This window comes from Lissotriton vulgaris, chromosome 1_1 (assembly GCF_964263255.1).
Source record: "Lissotriton vulgaris chromosome 1_1, aLisVul1.2, whole genome shotgun sequence".
In the NCBI taxonomy this organism is placed as follows: domain Eukaryota; kingdom Metazoa; phylum Chordata; class Amphibia; order Caudata; family Salamandridae; genus Lissotriton; species Lissotriton vulgaris.
Window position 1 is genome coordinate 1,368,774,289 of NC_141685.1, and position 19,490 is coordinate 1,368,793,778.

The 19,490-nt window shown below is 42.9% G+C and overlaps 3 non-coding genes across 3 annotated transcripts; all 3 read right to left on the reverse strand.

Annotated features, from left to right (window-relative positions):
• Nucleotides 1–321: 321 nt before the first annotated feature.
• On the reverse strand, nt 322–393 carry TRNAH-GUG (transfer RNA histidin (anticodon GUG)). The gene has a single exon. It is a non-coding gene; the product is annotated as a tRNA-His (tRNA).
• An 8,752-nt stretch (nt 394–9,145) lies between these two features.
• TRNAH-GUG (transfer RNA histidin (anticodon GUG)) lies at nt 9,146–9,217 on the reverse strand. Its single transcript has one exon. It is a non-coding gene; the product is annotated as a tRNA-His (tRNA).
• Nucleotides 9,218–10,513: 1,296 nt separating this feature from the next.
• Nucleotides 10,514–10,595, reverse strand: TRNAS-AGA (transfer RNA serine (anticodon AGA)). Its single transcript has one exon. It is a non-coding gene; the product is annotated as a tRNA-Ser (tRNA).
• Between the last annotated feature and the right edge of the window lie 8,895 nt (nt 10,596–19,490).

The following is a 19,490-nucleotide window of genomic DNA, read 5'->3' on the forward strand; positions in this document are numbered from 1 at the left end:
GCTGCGAGACAGCTACATATGTGCATTCCCTGTAGACAGCCACAACACAGGTCACTCAACTGCAACTGCATTCATCTGCATTCTGATTGGCCTGGGGGAGAGCTCCGCTCCCCTTACCGCAAATATGTTCAAGAACGATAATTTATGTCAGTAAGTACAGTATACCTACATCTTATAATCATGTGTGTTTAAATAATTTGTCGTTAGATCGTTTAAATATTGAAAAGGATCTGTTTTTAATAGACATTTTACAAAAACAACTGGTACATTTGGGAATTCTGTAAAGGAAAAACCCAACTGCCGTGACATTGCCAACCACAATGCCGTGACTCGGAATCGAACCGAGGTTGCTGCGGTCACAACGCAGAGTACTAACCACTATACGATCACGGCGAGCTACTTGGGCTCAATAACGTACAGTGACATGAAGAAATTATAATTCAGAGCACTCAGGGCTACTCCTGTGATAGGCTGAATGTGTTCATTGCTTCCTCATTCCTTATACAAAGGCTTTATCTCCTCAGTGGTTGATAGGCTGAAACCGTTTCCTGGCCGCCTGCTTGTGAACTGGCAGGAGTCAAAGATCACACATACACTGGTGGGCCTGTGATGGGACACCAATGCAGAGAAACACACCTGGCACAGATATCCTATTCTGTTTATTAGACCTGCATCTCCCCTGTACCTCCTCAAGCCATCTGTATGTGAAGCAAGAAAGAGTTAAGGAACGGTCCATCTACACTTTTATTGGGAGGATGCTGCCGTGAGCTCCTCTCAGCTAATCACAAAAACAGCAGTAAAGCAAGATAACTACACAGTTAGGGGGGACTGCATGGTTAGGTTTTTGAGGAATTATTGAAACTGACCTCAGTGACCCATAATCAGAGCTGTGGCTAATGACTGCATGCCTAATTATGATGAAGCAAGCACCATGGCTCGTAGGGGCCCCACAACACACTTTTCTTAGCTCATTGAATTAAAGTATAAACTTCTGCCATGTGTGAGTGGTAAAGGCTTGTTAATTTTGTTGCTTTTCAAATTCACATCTGACAACAAGACGAAGGAACATTGGGGCATCAGACGCTTTGGAAAGTAGCCACCAACCGCAGAGAAAGAGAGAAAGAGGGAAAAGACAGTATGAGGTGTAGAGAAAACAGTAGCAGGTACAAGGAGCTCAAATGAGATTAATGGCGCCTAAATAGAGCACGTAGAGGAACAGTTACAAATCTAAGAAAAGGGAAAGAAAAGACTAGGAAAAAACACAGAAAGAGCTTGTAGATGAAATTCTCTTCCAGGAACAGCAGGTTAAGAGAAATTACACAGGGAGCAGTTAAGCTTGTAACACGGGGGAGAATAGAAAAGAAAATGCAGTTTTATGAAGTGTGTTTGCCTAATCCAGCTAGCACTTTTATTTTATTTCTCTATTGCCTTCTTTTATTGGTAAAGTAAGTTTCAAGTGCATGCACAGGTATGACCGAGAGAGCCAGGGTATAATAATTTGAAGCGTTTGCACCAGCGCTAATGAAGGACGAGAGTTATAGCAAAGATATGAAAGGGGGAGCGATAATAAATATGTGATATGGCAATAGTGACACTAAAATAAGCCACCTATTTATAAAACTGACATGGAAGAAATACTAAAGGTTAACTTCTGAAATTGTAGCAGATGTTAAAAAAAGATCTCCTTGTCGGCAGGATTCGAACCTGCGCTGGGAGACCCCAATGGATTTCTAGTCCATCGCCTGAACCACTCAGCCACAACAACTGACTGTAAGGCGTGTGCACATAATCTGTATGCAAGTTTTCAAGGTGTCCCACAGCAAATTCCTGATATTCTGCAATGCACTTTTTAAAAATATTGTTTTTTTCAGCAGGCACATTCTCTCCTAAAAACAAAAATTGCAGGCGTATATCTCTAGTTTGGATTACCATAATCTTGCATGCATACTCTCATGGGTCACTCAAGTTTTTTGGACCCTATTGCACTCTGTTTTCGTGCTGCTTTTAGTATATGGCCCATATTACAGAAGTCTACCATCTTTGAGTATTTGAGGCTCCTTTGTAAGTGCTTTATATTTTTTCCTTGAAGAGCTATATAATAAAGGGGTCCGGGAAAGATTGCATTTATGGAAGATAAAAGAAGGCCCACTTGTCTCACCAAATGCTGTAGAGAAACCTGATGTTTTACTCATGTTATCCTTAGTTCGTTTTTGTTAGACCTTGCATTCTTAAGGTGGTCCCAACCCCACCTTATTGCTTTTCACCTCCGCATTTTGCTGTATCTTTTTGTTGGCCTTAGGACTCTGATCACTTTATCGCTACTAATCAGTGCTGAAGTGCGCATGCTTCTTCCCTAATCATGTGTATAATTGGAGTATACCTGACTGACAGATTTAATTTACTTGAAAGCCCCTTGTAAAGTGGTATACCATATACCCAGGGACTGATTGTGCCGCCCAAAGAAATAGCATTTCAAACCTGTCTCAAGCCTGCTACTGCAGTGCCTGTGCTGCAGTGTACTGCCACTTCGACTTGGCATTTAAAACTACTTGCCAAGCCTTAAACTCCAATTTTATTACATATCAGTAACCCCTAAGGTAGGCCCTAGGTAGTCCTAGGGGCATCATGCTATGTAAGTAAAAGGTAAGACATGTACTGTGGTAGTTTGTATGTCCTAGTAGTATCAAACAGTCTATTACATTTTTCACTACTGTGAGGTCTGCCCCTCTCATAGGTTAGCATTGGGTATTCCCTTATACTTTTTGGGGGGTAATTCCATATCAGAGAGGAGAAGCTTTATTTATTTATTGATAAATCCTATCTACTGGTGAGGTTGGATTTAATCTTACTATTGTATAAATGCCATTTTTAGAGAGTGAGCATTTCTCTGCACTTACTGCTCTATTTGCATGAAAACCTGTCTTCAATTGACCTCTGGATTGGGCTGCGAGACAGCTACATATGTGCATTCCCTGTAGACAGCCACAACACAGGTTACTCAACTGCAACTGCATTCATCTGCATTCTTATTGGCCTAGGGGAGAGCTCCGCTCCCCTTACCGCAAATATGTTCAAGAACGATAATTTATGTCAGTAAGTACAGTATACCTACATCTTATAATCATGTGTGTTTAAATAATTTGTCGTTAGATCGTTTAAATATTGAAAAGGATCTGTTTTTAATAGACATTTTACAAAAACAACTGGTACATTTGGGAATTCTGTAAAGGAAAAACCCAACTGCAGTGACATTGCCAACCACAATGCCGTGCCTCGGATTTGAACCGAGGTTGCTGCGGCCACAACGCAGAGTACTAACCACTATACGATCACGGCCAGCTACTTGGGCTCAATAACGTACAGTGACATGAAGAAATTATAATTCGGAACACTCAGGGCTACTCCTGTGATAGGCTGAATGTGTTCATTGCTTCCTCATTCCTTATACAAAGGCTTTATCTCCTCAGTGGTTGATAGGCTAAAACCGTTTCCTGGCCGCCTGCTTGTGAACTGGCAGGAGTCAAAGATCACACATACACTGGTAGGCCTGTGATGGGACACCAATGCAGAGAAACACACCTGGCGCAGATATTCTATTCTGTTTATTAGACCTGCATCTCCCCTGTACCTCCTCAAGCCATCTGTTTATGAAGCAAGAAAGAGTTAAGGAATGGTCCCTCCAAACTTTTATTTGGAGCATGCTGCCGTGAGCTCCTCCCAGCTAATCACACAAACAGCAGTAAAGCAAGATAACTACACAGTTAGGGGGGACTGCATGGTTAGGTTTTTGAGGAATTATTGAAACTGACCTCAGTGACCCATAATCAGATCTGTGGCTAATGACTGCATGCCTAATTATGATGAAGCAAGCACCATGGCTCGTAGGGGCCCCGCAACACACTTTTCTTAGCTCATTGAATTAAAGTATAAACTCCTGCCATGTGTGAGTGGTAAAGGCTTGTTAATTTTGTTGCTTTTCAAATTCACATCTGACAACAAGACGAAGGAACATTGGGGCATCAGACGCTTTGGAAAGTAGCCACCAACCGCAGAGAAAGAGAGAAAGAGGGAAAAGACAGTATGAGGTGTGGAGAAAACAGCAGCAGGTACAAGGAGCTCAAATGAGATTAATGGCGCCTAAATAGAGCACGTAAAGGAACAGTTACAAATCTAAGAAAAGGGAAAGAAAAGACTAGGAAAAAATACAGAAAGAGCTTGTAGATGAAATTCTCTTCCAGGAACAGCAGGTTAAGAGAAATTACACAGGGAGCAGTTAAGCTTGTAACACGGGGGAGAATAGAAAAGAAAATGCAGTTTTATGAAGTGTGTTTGCCTAATCCAGCTAGCACTTTTATTTTATTTCTCTATTTGCTTCTTTTATTGGTAAAGTAAGTTTCAAGTGCATGCACAGGTATGACCGAGAGAGCCAGGGTATAATAATTTGAAGCGTTTGCACCAGCGCTAATGAAGGACGAGAGTTATAGCAAAGATATGAAAGGGGGAGCGATAATAAATATGTGATATGGCAATAGTGACACCAAAATAAGCCACCTATTTATAAAACTGACATGGAAGAAATACTAAAGGTTAACTTCTGAAATTGTAGCCGATGTTAAAAAGATTCTCGTTGTCGGCAGGATTCGAAACTGCGCGGGGAGACCCCAATGGATTTCTAGTCCATCGCCTTAACCACTCGGCCACAACAACTGACTGTAAGGCGTGTGCACATAATCTGTATGCAAGTTTTCAAGGTGTCCCACAGAAAATTCCTGATATTCTGCAATGGACTTTTTAAAAAAAATGTTTTTTTCAGCAGGCACATTCTCTCCTAAAAACAAAAATTGCATGCGTATATCTCTAGTTTGGAATACCATAGGCTTGCATGCATACTCTCATGGGTCACTCAAGTTTTTTGGACCCTATTGCACTCTGTTTTCGTGCTGCTTTTAGTATATGGCCCATATTACAGAAGTCTACCATCTTTGAGTATTTGAGGCTCCTTTGTAAGTGCTTTATATTTTTTCCTTGAAGAGCTATATAATAAAGGGGTCCGGGAAAGATTGCATTTATGGAAGATAAAAGAAGGCCCACTTGTCTCACCAAATGCTGTAGAGAAACCTGACGTTTTACTCATGTTATCCTTAGTTCGTTTTCGTTAGACCTTGCATTCTTAAGGTGGTCCCAACCCCACCTTATTGCTTTTCACCTCCGCATTTTGCTGAATCTTTTTGTTGGCCTTAGGACTCTGATCACTTTATCGCTACTAATCAGTGCTGAAGTGCACGTGCTTCTTCCCTAATCATGTGTATAATTGGAGTATACCTGACTGACAGATTTAATTTACTTGAAAGCCCCTTGTAAAGTGGTATACCATATACCCAGGGACTGATTGTGCCACCCAAAGAAATAGCATTTCAAACCTGTCTCAAGCCTGCTACTGCAGTGCCTGTGCTGCAGTGTACTGCCACTTCAACTTGGCATTTAAAACTACTTGCCAAGCCTTAAACTCCAATTTTATTACATATCAGTAACCCCTAAGGTAGGCCCTAGGTAGTCCTAGGGGCATCATGCTATGTAAGTAAAAGGTAAGACATGTACTGTGGTAGTTTGTATGTCCTAGTAGTATCAAACAGTCTATTACATTTTTCACTACTGTGAGGTCTGCCCCTCTCATAGGTTAGCATTGGGTATTCCCTTATACTTTTTGGGGGGTAATTCCATATCAGAGAGGAGAAGCTTTATTTATTTATTGATAAATCCTATCTACTGGTGAGGTTGGATTTAATCTTACTATTGTATAAATGCCATTTTTAGAGAGTGAGCATTTCTCTGCACTTACTGCTCTATTTGCATTGAAACCTGTCTTCAATTGACGTCTGGATTGGGCTGCGAGACAGCTACATATGTGCATTCCCTGTAGACAGCCACAACACAGGTCACTCAACTGCAACTGCATTCATCTGCATTCTGATTGGCCTGGGGGAGAGCTCTGCTCCCCTTACCGCAAATATGTTCAAGAACGATAATTTATGTCAGTAAGTACCGTATACCTACATCTTATAATCGTGTGTTTAAATAATTTGTCATTAGATCGTTTAAATCTTGAAAAGGATCTGTTTTTAATAGACATTTTACAAAAACAACTGGTACATTTGGGAATTCTGTAAAGGAAAAACCCAAATGCCGTGACATTGCCAACAACAATGCCGTGACTCGGATTCGAACCGAGGTTGCTGCGGCCACAACGCAGAGTACTAACCACTATACGAGCACGGTGAGCTACTTGGGCTCAATAACTTACAGTGACATGAAGAAATTATAATTCGGAACACTCAGGGCTACTCCTGTGATAGGCTGAATGTGTTCATTGCTTCCTCATTCCTTATACAAAGGCTTTATCTCCTCAGTGGTTGATAGGCTGAAACCATTTCCTGGCCGCCTGCTTGTGAACTGGCAGGAGTCAAAGATCACACATACACTGGTGGGCCTGTGATGGGACACCAATGCAGAGAAACACACCTGGCGCAGATATTCTATTCTGTTTATTAGACCTGCATCTCCCCTGTACCTCCTCAAGCCATCTGTATGTGAAGCAAGAAAGAGTTAAGGAACGGTGCATCTACACTTTTATTGGGAGGATGCTGCCGTGAGCTCCTCCCAGCTAATCACACAAACAGCAGTAAAGCAAGATAACTACACAGTTAGGGGGGACTGCATGGTTAGGTTTTTGAGGAATTATTGAAAGTGACCTCAGTGACCCATAATCAGAGCTGTGGCTAATGACTGCATGCCTAATTATGATGAAGCAAGCACCATGGCTCGTAGGGGCCCCACAACACACTTTTCTAAGCTCATTGAATTAAAGTATAAACTTCTGCCATGTGTGAGTGGTAAAGGCTCGTTAATTTTGTTGCTTTTCAAATTCACGTCTGACAACAAGACGAAGGAACATTGGGGCATCAGACGCTTTGGAAAGTAGCCACCAACTGCAGAGAAAGAGAGAAAGAGGGAAAAGACAGTATGAGGTGTGGAGAAAACAGCAGCAGGTACAAGGAGCTCAAATGAGATTAATGGCGCCTAAATAGAGCACGTAAAGGAACAGTTACAAATCTAAGAAAAGGGAAAGAAAAGACTAGGAAAAAACACAGAAAGAGCTTGTAGATGAAATTCTCTTCCAGGAACAGCAGGTTAAGAGAAATTACACAGGGAGCAGTTAAGCTTGTAACACGGGGGAGAATAGAAAAGAAAATGCAGTTTTATGAAGTGTGTTTGCCTAATCCATCTAGCACTTTTATTTTATTTCTCTATTTGCTTCTTTTATTGGTAAAGTAAGTTTCAAGTGCATGCACAGGTATGACCGAGAGAGCCAGGGTATAATAATTTGAAGCGTTTGCACCAGCGCTAATGAAGCACGAGAGTTATAGCAAAGATATGAAAGGGGGAGCGATAATAAATATGTGATATGGCAATAGTGACACCAAAATAAGCCACCTATTTATAAAACTGACATGGAAGAAATACTAAAGGTTAACTTCTGAAATTGTAGCCGATGTTAAAAAGATTCTCGTTGTCGGCAGGATTTGAACCTGCGCGGGGAGACCCCAATGGATTTCTAGTCCATCGCCTAAACCACACGGCCACAACAACTGACTGTAAGGTGTGTGCACATAATCTGTATGCAAGTTTTCAAGGTGTCCCACAGCAAATTCCTGATATTCTGCAATGCACTTTTTAAAAATAATGTGTTTTTTCAGCAGGCACATTCTCTCCTAAAAACAAAAATTGCATGCGTATATCCCTAGTTTGGAATACCATAGGCTTGCATGCATACTCTCATGGGTCACTCAAGTTTTTTGGACCATATTGCACTCTGTTTTCGTGCTGCTTTTAGCATATGGCCCATATTACAGAAGTCTACCATCTTTGAGTATTTGAGGCTCCTTTGTAAGTGCTTTATATTTTTTCCTTGAAGAGCTATATAATAAAGGGGTCCGGGAAAGATTGCATTTATGGAAGATAAAAGAAGGCCCACTTGTCTCACCAAATGCTGTAGAGAAACCTGACGTTTTACTCATGTTATCCTTAGTTCGTTTTCGTTAGACCTTGCATTCTTAAGGTGGTCCCAACCCCACCTTATTGTTTTTCATCTCCGCATTTTGCTGTATCTTTTTGTTGGCCTTAGGACTCTGATCACTTTATTGCTACTAATCAGTGCTGAAGTGCACGTGCTTCTTCCCTAATCATGTGTATAATTGGAGTATACCTGACTGACAGATTTAATTTACTTGAAAGCCCCTTGTAAAGTGGTATACCATATACCCAGGGACTGATTGTGCCGCCCAAAGAAATAGCATTTCAAACCTGTCTCAAGCCTGCTACTGCAGTGCCTGTGCTGCAGTGTACTGCCACTTCGACTTGGCATTTAAAACTACTTGCCAAGCCTTAAACTTCAATTTTATTACATATCAGTAACCCCTAAGGTAGGCCCTAGGTAGTCCTAGGGGCATCATGCTATGTAAGTTAAAGGTAAGACATGTACTGTGGTAGTTTGTATGTCCTAGTAGTATCAAACAGTCTATTACATTTTTCACTACTGTGAGGTCTGCCCCTCTCATAGGTTAGCATTGGGTATTCCCTTATACTTTTTGGGGGGTAATTCCATATCAGAGAGGAGAAGCTTTATTTATTTATTGATAAATCCTATCTACTGGTGAGGTTGGATTTAATCTTACTATTGTATAAATGCCATTTTTAGAGTGAGCATTTCTCTGCACTTACTGCTCTATTTGCATTGAAACCTGTCTTCAATTGACGTCTGGATTTAGCTGCGAGACAGCTACATATGTACATTCCCTGTAGACAGCCACAACACAGGTCACTCAACTGCAACTGCATTCATCTGCATTCTGATTGGCCTGGGGGAGAGCTCCGCTCCCCTTACCGCAAATATGTTCAAGAACGATAATTTATGTCAGTAAGTACAGTATACCTACATCTTATAATCATGTGTGTTTACATAATTTGTCATTAGATCGTTTAAATATTGAAAAGGATCTGTTTTTAATAGACATTTTACAAAAACAACTGGTACATTTGGGAATTCTGTAAAGGAAAAACCCAACTGCCGTGACATTGCCAACCACAATGCCATGACTCGGATTCGAACCGAGGTTGCTGCGGCCACAACGCAGAGTACTAACCACTATACGATCACGGCGAGCTACTTGGGCTCAATAACGTACAGTGACATGAAGAAATTATAATTCGGAACACTCAGGGCTACTCCTGTGATAGGCTGAATGTGTTCATTGCTTCCTCATTCCTTTTACAAAGGCTTTATCTCCTCAGTGGTTGATAGGCTGAAACTGTTTCCTGGCTGCCTGCTTGTAAACTGGCAGGAGTCAAAGATCACACATACACTGGTGGGCCTGTGATCGGACACCAATGCAGAGAAACACACCTGGCGCAGATATTTTATTCTGTTTATTAGACCTGCATCTCCCCAGTACCTCCTCAAGCCATCTGTATGTGAAGCAAGAAAGAGTTAAGGAACGGTCCATCTACACTTTTATTGGGAGGATGCTGCCGTGAGCTCCTCCCAGCTAATCACACAAACAGCAGTAAAGCAAGATAAGTACACAGTTAGGGGGGACTGCATGGTTAGGTTTTTGAGGAATTATTGAAACTGACCTCAGTGACCCATAATCAGAGCTGTGGCTAATGACTGCATGCCTAATTATGATGAAGCAAGCACCATTACTCCATTACTCGTAGGGGCCCCACAACAGACTTTTCTTAGCTCATTGAATTAAAGTATAAACTTCTGCCATGTGTGAGTGGTAAAGGCTTGTTAATTTTGTTGCTTTTCAAATTCACGTCTGACAGCAAGACGAAGGAACATTGGGGCATCAGACGCTTTGGAAAGTAGCCACCAACCGCAGAGAAAGAGAGAAAGAGGGAAAAGACAGTATGAGGTGTGGAGAAAACAGCAGCAGGTACAAGGAGCTCAAATGAGATTAATGGCGCCTAAATAGAGCACGTAAAGGAACAGTTACAAATCTAAGAAAAGGGAAAGAAAAGACTAGGAAAAAACACAGAAAGAGCTTGTAGATGAAATTCTCTTCCAGGATCAGCAGGTTAAGAGAAATTACACAGGGAGCAGTTAAGCTTGTAACACGGGGGAGAATAGAAAAGAAAATGCAGTTTTATGAAGTGTGTTTGCCTAATCCAGCTAGCACTTTTATTTTATTTCTCTATTTGCTTCTTTTATTGGTAAAGTAAGTTTCAAGTGTATGCACAGGTATGACCGAGAGAGCCAGGGTATAATAATTTGAAGCGTTTGCACCAGCTCTAATGAAGCACGAGAGTTATAGCAAAGATATGAAAGGGGGAGCGATAATAAATATGTGATATGGCAATAGTGACACCAAAATAAGCCACCTATTTATAAAACTGACATGGAAGAAATACTAACGGTTAATTCTGAAATTGTAGCTGATGTTAAAAAGATTCGCGTTGTCGGCAGGATTCGAACCTGCGCGGGGAGACCCCAATGGATTTCTAGTCCATCGCCTTAACCACTCGGCCACAACAACTGACTGTAAGGTATGTGCACATAATCTGTATGCAAGTTTTCAAGGTGTCCCACAGCAAATTCTTGATATTCTGCAATGCACTTTTTAAAAATAATGTTTTTTTCAGCAGGCACATTCTCTCCTAAAAACAAAAATTGCATGCGTATATCTCTAGTTTGGAATACCATAGGCTTGCATGCATACTCTCATGGGTCACTCAAGTTTTTTGGACCCTATTGCACTCTGTTTTCGTGCTCCTTTTAGTATATGGCCCATATTACAGAAGTCTACCATCTTTGAGTATTTGAGGCTCCTTTGTAAGTGCTTTATATTTTTTCCTTGAAGAGCTATATAATAAAGGGGTCCGGGAAGGATTGCATTTATGGAAGATAAAAGAAGGCCCACTTGTCTCACCAAATGCTGTAGAGAAACCTGATGTTTTACTCATGTTATCCTTAGTTCATTTTTGTTAGACCTTGCATTCTTTTTTTTTTTTTTTTAATTTTTGAAAACCTTTATTGTGCATTAAGAACAGAACAAGTACGGGCCTACAACCATCAGGCCGGCCACGAATACTGTTGAAGCACCAGAGCGCGCAATACGGCGACACAGTATCACATTATACATAGGCAGGCATTTAAAGGTTACACTGTAGACCATCGTGATACCATGTCCCAGGAGCAATGAAGGTTAATTTTCAATGTTTTTGTTGCAACTATTAAGTTCGACATTCCCAATTTGCATTTTAAAACATAAACTATATACTAAAAAGGCGGAGTCCGTGCAGGCACAGCGTGACAGTAGCGACAAATTCACCACCTAGGCAACAAACTAAAAGTCAAGTCCCCCCAGGCGGAATGGCGGCTCAAAGTATTTGCAACAGGGTATCAGATCCAACATAGTAGACAATGTCCACCGCCACCCGCCCACTAGCATTCCCAAACACGGACCCAAGATAGAATAAAGAAGACGAAAAGAAACGAAGAGAAACAAGGCACCATAGAAACTGAAACAAACTAAAAACCCATCCCCTAACCCCCCACCCTACACGCATGCAGAGGCTACGGCCTACCCCCCCCCCCCCCCCCCCCCCAGCAGTGTGTCTGTCGCCCAATAAACCCGAAATATAGGACAAGAAAAGAGAGAAGAGAAAGAAAAAGAAATACAGTAATACCTGAAATAAAGGTAGGAAGAAAAGAGTATCCTAATCCAAACCTCCCATAGAACATCTAAGACCGGAGGAGGGCCAATACCACTTAATCTCTGACCCCCCAACCCGCACCAAACCTCCACCCCAACAGCTAAGATCAATCAAAGAAACAACCAGCTTGTGAACCCTCGGCCACCCATTCCCGGAACCCCGAACCATAGAGAAACACAAGTAACCAACTCCACAGTTTATGTCCTGCAACCCCGACAGTACACTCTACCGCAAATCAGGATAGTAGGAGCATCTTCAGCCCTGGCCCCTGCGATCTGGGGCACCGACGTGGTCCGGTTGTACAGTGGCCATATTGAACTGGAGAGATAGACGGAGCGATCCCGGCAGGGTATAACGCCGCCCATCAGAGCATGTCCACACCAAAGTCCTGCGAGCAACGATGATAGGAAGGGGGACCCCACGTTGGTTCAGAGCACTCAAATCAGTCTGCCAAAACAAAGTCATCCGCCTCAGGAGAAAGTTGCAATCGACACCAGCCGAACACAAAGGAAAAACCAAACATGGCGTCTGAGGACGGCTCACCAGCCACACCTCAGGACCCTCGTCCACAGGTAGCCGCTCCTTCATGTCAATCCGCGCCGGAACATCACCAGTCTCACTCACTCCCAGGTTATCTGGACACAACTGGGTAGGCTCCCCACTGTGATCGGGGTCAGGATGTGGAGAAGTGTCCTGCAGACGGGCGCCATCAAAGACCACCGGAGTAGCATAGGAAGCATTAACATCAAGGCGATCAATTAAGTCCCGGGCATTGTCCAGCATTTCAGATCGGAAAGAGCTCAATGCCCGCATGATGTCTCCTACACTAAATGGTAACGCAGAGGTGTACCGGGCAGCAGGTCTCTGCACACAGGGCTCGTAACAGGGTCGCAGCTCTCGAGGCCGGTCACCACCGTCTCTCCCATCTAGGTAGACGTCCAGTCCGGGTACAGGATGTGCGTTTTCAGGGAGCACAGAAGCAGCACACGCCACTCCGGTGCCACGCACGGCGCCAATACAGCAGGAACAGCAGGGCATCTCTCCGGCAGCAGCCCGGAAGAATCACAGGAGCAAGGGGCACAGTCAGCAGTATGGCTTCCACCCCTTCGCCGTCGGAGAGTAGCGAGCCAGCTGCGCCAAGCATGAACCAAGGCGCAGATACACTGTTGCACTGCCGACCCCAACAGTATCAAGGCACAAGATCAATCAAGGCTAAGCTGAGCCCCGCAGCGGTAAACACAGCGCCGCTACTTTTCCCCGCCGGTCAGATCGTCTCCGTGGCAAGATCCGTAAAAAGTGCAAACATGGCCGGCCATGTCGAGAACAAAGGAAACGTCCCTCTGCCGCCAGCGCCGAGGGGGAGACAAGGGCGTCCCGGTACTTCTGCTTCACGGAACGAGCAGGGAAGCACACCGCTGGATGCCAAATCGTCTCCCGGTCCCGAGAATGCAGTTTGAAGACAGGATGGACAGCAGGAGAAATCGCGGGCCGGGAGAAAAGCGGAGGGATCGGCGGAGCCGAGGGATCAGGCGGCCATCTCGGATTTAGGCTAGGCTCCTCCCCAGACCTTGCATTCTTAAGGTGGTCCCAACCCTACCTTATTGCTTTTCACCTCCGCATTTTGCTGTATCTTTTTGTTGGCCTTAGGACTCTGATCACTTTATCGCTACTAATCAGTGCTGAAGTGCACATGCTTCTTCCCTAATCATGTGTATAATTGGAGTATACCTGACTGACAGATTTAATTTACTTGAAAGCCCCTTGTAAAGTGGTATACCATATACCCAGGGACTGATTGTGCCGCCCAAAGAAATAGCATTTCAACCCTGTCTCAAGCCTGCTACTGCAGTGCCTGTGCTGCAGTGTACTGCCACTTCGACTTGGCATTTAAAACTACTTGCCAAGCCTTAAACTTCAATTTTATTACATATCAGTAACCCCTAAGGTAGGCCCTAGGTAGTCCTAGGGGCATCATGCTATGTAAGTAAAAGGTAAGACATGTACTGTGGTAGTTTGTATGTCCTAGTAGTATCAAACAGTCTATTACATTTTTCACTACTGTGAGGTCTGCTCCTCTCATAGGTTAGCATTGGGTATTCCCTTATACTTTTTGGGGGGTAATTCCATATCAGAGAGGAGAAGCTTTATTTATTTATTGATAAATCCTATCTACTGGTGGGGTTGGATTTAATCTTACTATTGTATGAATGCCATTTTTAGAGAGTGAGCATTTCTCTGCACTTACTGCTCTATTTGCATGAAAACCTGACTTCAATTGACGTCTGGATTGGGCTGCGAGACAGCTACATATGTGCATTCCCTGTAGACAGCCACAACACAGGTCACTCAGCTGCAACTGCATTCATCTGCATTCTGATTGGCCTGGGGGAGAGCTCCGCTCCCCTTACCGCAAATATGTTCAAGAACAATAATTTATGTCAGTAAGTACAGTATACCTACATCTTATAATCATGCGTGTTTAAATAATTTGTCTTTTGATCGTTTAAATGTTGAAAAGGATCTGTTTTTAATAGACATTTTACAAAAACAACTGGTACATTTGGGAATTCTGTAAAGGAAAAACCCAACTGCCGTGACATTGCCAACCAAAATGCCGTGACTCGGATTGGAACCGAGGTTGCTGCGGCCACAACGCAGAATACTAACCACTATACGATCACGGCGAGCTACTTGGTCTCAATAAGGTACAGTGACATGAAGAAATTATAATTCGGAACACTCAGGGCTACTCCTGTGATAGGCTGAATGTGTTCATTGCTTCCTCATTCCTTATACAAAGGCTTTATCTCCTCAGTGGTTGATAGGCTGAAACCGTTTCCTGGCAGCCTGCTTGTGAACTGGCAGGAGGCAAAGATCACACATACACTTGTGGGCCTGTGATGGGACACCAATGCAGATAAACACACCTGGCGCAGATATTCTATTCTGTCTATTAGACCTGCATCTGCCCTGTACCTCCTCAAGTCATCTGTATGTTAAGCAAGAAAGAGTTAAGGAGTGGTCCATCTACACTTTTATTGGGAGGATGCTGCCGTGAGCTCCTCCCAGCTAATCACACAAACAGCAGTAAAGCAAGATAACTACACAGTTAGGGGGGACTGCATGGTTAGGTTTTTGAGGAATTATTGAAACTGACCTCAGTGACCCATAATCAGAGCTGTGGCTAATGACTGCATGCCTAATTATGATGAAGCAAGCACCATGGCTCGTAGGGGCCCCACAACACACTTTTCTTAGCTCATTGAATTAAAGTATAAACTTCTGCCATGTGTGAGTGGTAAAGTCTTGTTAATTTTGTTGCTTTTCAAATTCACGTCTGACAACAAGACGAAGGAACATTGGGGCATCAGACGCTTTGGAAAGTAGCCACCAACCGCAGAGAAAGAGAGAAAGAGGGAAAAGACAGTATGAGGTGTGGAGAAAACAGCAGCAGGTACAAGGAGCTCAAATGAGATTAATGGCGCCTAAATAGAGCACGTAAAGGAACAGTTACAAATCTAAGAAAAGGGAAAGAAAAGACTAGGAAAAACACAGAAAGAGCTTGTAGATGAAATTCTGATCCAGGAACAGCAGATTAAGAGAAATTACACAGGGAGCAGTTAAGCTTGTAACACGGGGGAGAATAGAAAAGAAAATGCAGTTTTATGAAGTGTGTTTGCCTAATCCAGCTAGCACTTTTATTTTATTTCTCTATTTGCTTCTTTTATTGGTAAAGTAAGTTTGGAGGTGCGGAGGCGCTGTTCGCCGAGAGTACCTGGCGCCGATGGTGTCTGCAACCCATCGCTAAGACCGGAGACAGGAGACCAAGGCTAGCTGAGGAGAGGAGAGGAGAGAGAACACGGACAACGCGAAGGTGGCCTGAGGCGGTGAGCGGGAGCGGAGGAGCGACGTCGAGATTTACAGGAGATGGCGAGAACCCGCGGGTGAGAGGCATAGCAGGGAGGAGGAATAAAAGGGAAAGAAAACTATTGTGGCAGCACTCGAAGCGGCGCGCCTGACTTTAAAATGGCGGCCGCTTGAGACACAAGTAGTCCTTCCTCTCTCTGCAGGAAGTAAACAACCAAGAGGCAAGAAAGGGAAAAGGGACAAATAGGGTCTAAACAGAGAAGAAGGAGCCTATAACTGAGTCCAAGTCGAGACAAGAAATGGAAAATGGACTAATTGAAAGAAAGAATGAAAAGAGAAAAAGCCCCTGCCTATAGTAAGCACCAAAACGGCGGACATTTTGTAATACCCAGTTTTCAAACGTTTTAGAGCACAATAAGGGCTGTATAATTACTGCTACCTGAAATCACAACTAACAAAGTGCCAAGAAAATTAACTGGAAGAGAAACTGGCATGACTACTATATTAGAAGGAAATTACTAATAATAGATAAACTTGGATTTAACACTACCTTTGAAGAAAAATTTACCTAATGAGATATCTATGCATGCCACGATTTAACTCTAACCCCTGGAACATATAAGAGACTTATAGAGAAAAGCCACCATAAGATCTATAACACGAATCAAATATGGGCGAAAGGTACCGAGACGACTCAAACGCCCAGGTCATAAAATATCCATCTGATTTATCTAAAAACTGAGCCAAAAAATGTAAGCACAATACCCTGAAGAAAAACGCGGACTCACTGTTCGCCGACCCATACTTTAATTCAGATAAAGGCACTATAACGCATGACTTGATCTTTTACACTAATAAAACGGCTAAATGGCGCAATGCCTTCACAAGGACGCTCAACATAAAAGGTACGAAAAACATCCCACATGGCACAAAAATAATGACCTCACCATCAAGAAGATGCAGAGCAGAACTATGCATCACCATATATAAAACCGGAATAGTGCTGATACAGGCAGCGAACAGTGAACTCATGAAGTTCGACAAGATATTCCCTTCTATAAAAGAATCACTAGAGGGCTTAAGACACCAAATACACCCAACCCCACCAGAAGCCACTCATGATACGATTTATATCAATCGAACGGGAGGCTGCGTGGAGCCAGCTACTAAACCTGGAAAGAAAACTGAAACAGGAGAGATTATATCGAAAAATAAGACAGAACGGACAGGAAGATCGACGAGTCTTGAGAATAAAGAACAAGACCAACTCCAAAGAGAAGAGTCGACACCGCTTCCAAACACCGAGCCTTCCCACGCAGAACACACAGTGGTGCCGAGTGAACCACTCGATGTAAACTAAGAAACAGATAAGATAGGAGACAACAACCGTGCGCTACCTACCGCTAATACTATACTAAAACCAGGTAGAACCTCACCTACAAAAACTCTCCTATCTTTACATAACTCAGACAACTCACACAACATCCCAAGAAGGAATGGAACAGACGACCAAACAGAGGATATACAGGAAATGACTGAGGCACTAAGAAAAGATCGAAAACCGAGAAAAGCGACATACAACCCCTGGACACACAGGCTAACCATCCCCAAGAAACTAATCAGGAACCAGAAGGCTACTAATGATCTTCAGAAACTAGTCAGCAACATGACACAAATCACAATTAGTACTCTACAAGCGATGAAAGAAATACTGGAAATGACAGCAAGCACCCATTCTAAGATCACAAATATTCAAGATCTTGTACACTCCATACATAGAAAGAGCAAAGAAATTGACATATCACTAGCGAATAGGAACAACCGACCAAAAAGGACGAAGGCCCTGTCGAAGGAAGATGCCATTGCCTTACTCTAATCCTATGAATCGCCTGATCATGAAGAAGAGGAGAACATCAAAACAGTTCCGATTGACCCTAAAAGAACATCAAGAAAGAACGATAGGAAACTTAACCATAACAACTTACAACAAGTCCTGCTTAATTCCGAACACGAAACGCTGAAGATTAAGAACCCTGGGAAACAACTGACATGCCTCCTACTCAACTGTCGATCGGCTACAAAACATGCGTCAGACATAGCAGACCTCATCATCAACAAAGAAATTGATCTGGCAATTCTTACAGAAACGTGGCTATCGGAATCATCATCCCCAACCATGGATCTCTTAGTACCACCTGAATATAGCATTGTGAGACTAGATAGACCTATAAAGACGGGAGGAGGAATTGCCTGCATTCACCGATCAGAGATAGAGGTCAATCAAATTCAATCTGACCCTCTAGAATCTTGCGAATACTTAGGTCTCAATATAAAATCAGCAACGAATCAAAGATGCAATCTACATGCGTTTTACCACCCACCAGGAGAGAACGCTAAGTTCATAGAACAGTAAATGGAGATTATTATGATCAACTCTAACACGAATGCCAATAACATATTCTTAGGAGATTTTAACTTACACTGGGACGACTGCAATGACAAGCTAGTCAACACGCTTAAGGATTTCCTTGTTGAGCTAAAACTCAACCAAGCATGCACAGAACCCACACACTCAAAAGGAGCAACACTTGACTGGATTATTTCAGATATCAAAAATACATCAATCCTCTCAATAGCCCCATGTGACTGGTCGGACCACTATGCAATAACATTCCGGATACCCATATTGAAAAAGGGCAAGACTGTTCAACCTGCCAATGTTAAAAAATGGATCCGAGACACTAGAGACACTAATATTGAAGTACTAGTACAAAGCTGTGAGAGTGACTTAAAGCCACCCAGCAACTTACAGAATGCAAACGAGTTGACAGAGCATTATATAACCTCAATCGGGAACATCGTCAACAACACCATGCCATTAAAACTAAAAAGAATAACGGAAAAGACGAAGAATCCATGGTTTGACGGATCATTGAACGAAGATAGGCGCAAACTAAGAATGGCCGAAAGAAAATGGAGACAAAACCCTTCATCCCCTGAGCTGAAAGCCCTCAGAAAAATTAGAAACCAATATAACAAAAAGATCATCAACTCCAAAAAGGAATTCATAAGATCGGAACTGGATAATGCCAAAAACAGACCACGGAAACTGTTTGAAATCCTGAAACAACAATCAAACAAACTAACCAAAACAGCGCATGAAAACGTAAAAACATCCATAAGTAGCGAGGAATTTTCTATATTTTTCACGGAAAAACCAAAGCGCTGGAAACGGAGCTCTTAAGCGCAGCAAATAACCTCCCCATTCAACCACTGACTACGAACGATCCCAATTCGACTACAGTGTGTAGCACAACAAAAAACAATGTAAACTGGGACATATTCGAATTATACAATCAGAACATGATCGCCAAAATGCTCGTGAAAAATCAAACCCAACAACCACTACCAAGATCCCCTACCTGCGAAATGCTTAAGAGAAATCAGCCACATTGTGGTGCCAATCTGGACCAAAATAATAAATGCATCACTGTCACAAGGGACCCACCCAGACTGTCTAAAAACTGGTCAAGTTGTTCCATTGATCAAAAAACCTACTGCAGATGCTACAAACCCGAACAACTTTTGACCAGTAACCAACGTCCCTCTATTGGCCAAACTAATTGAGAAATGCGTGCAGGGCCAGCTGAGCCAACACATCAACAAGTTTTCCCTACTAGATGATTGCCAATCAGGATTCAGATCAGGGCATAGCACGGAAACAGCGATCCTCCATATTGTCGACGACGCGCTACTGGCTCTTGATCGAAATCAAGCATGCTTGCTAATTCTCCTGGACCTGTCATCGGCATTTGACACAGTAAATCACGAAGCTTTACTGGCCAGGC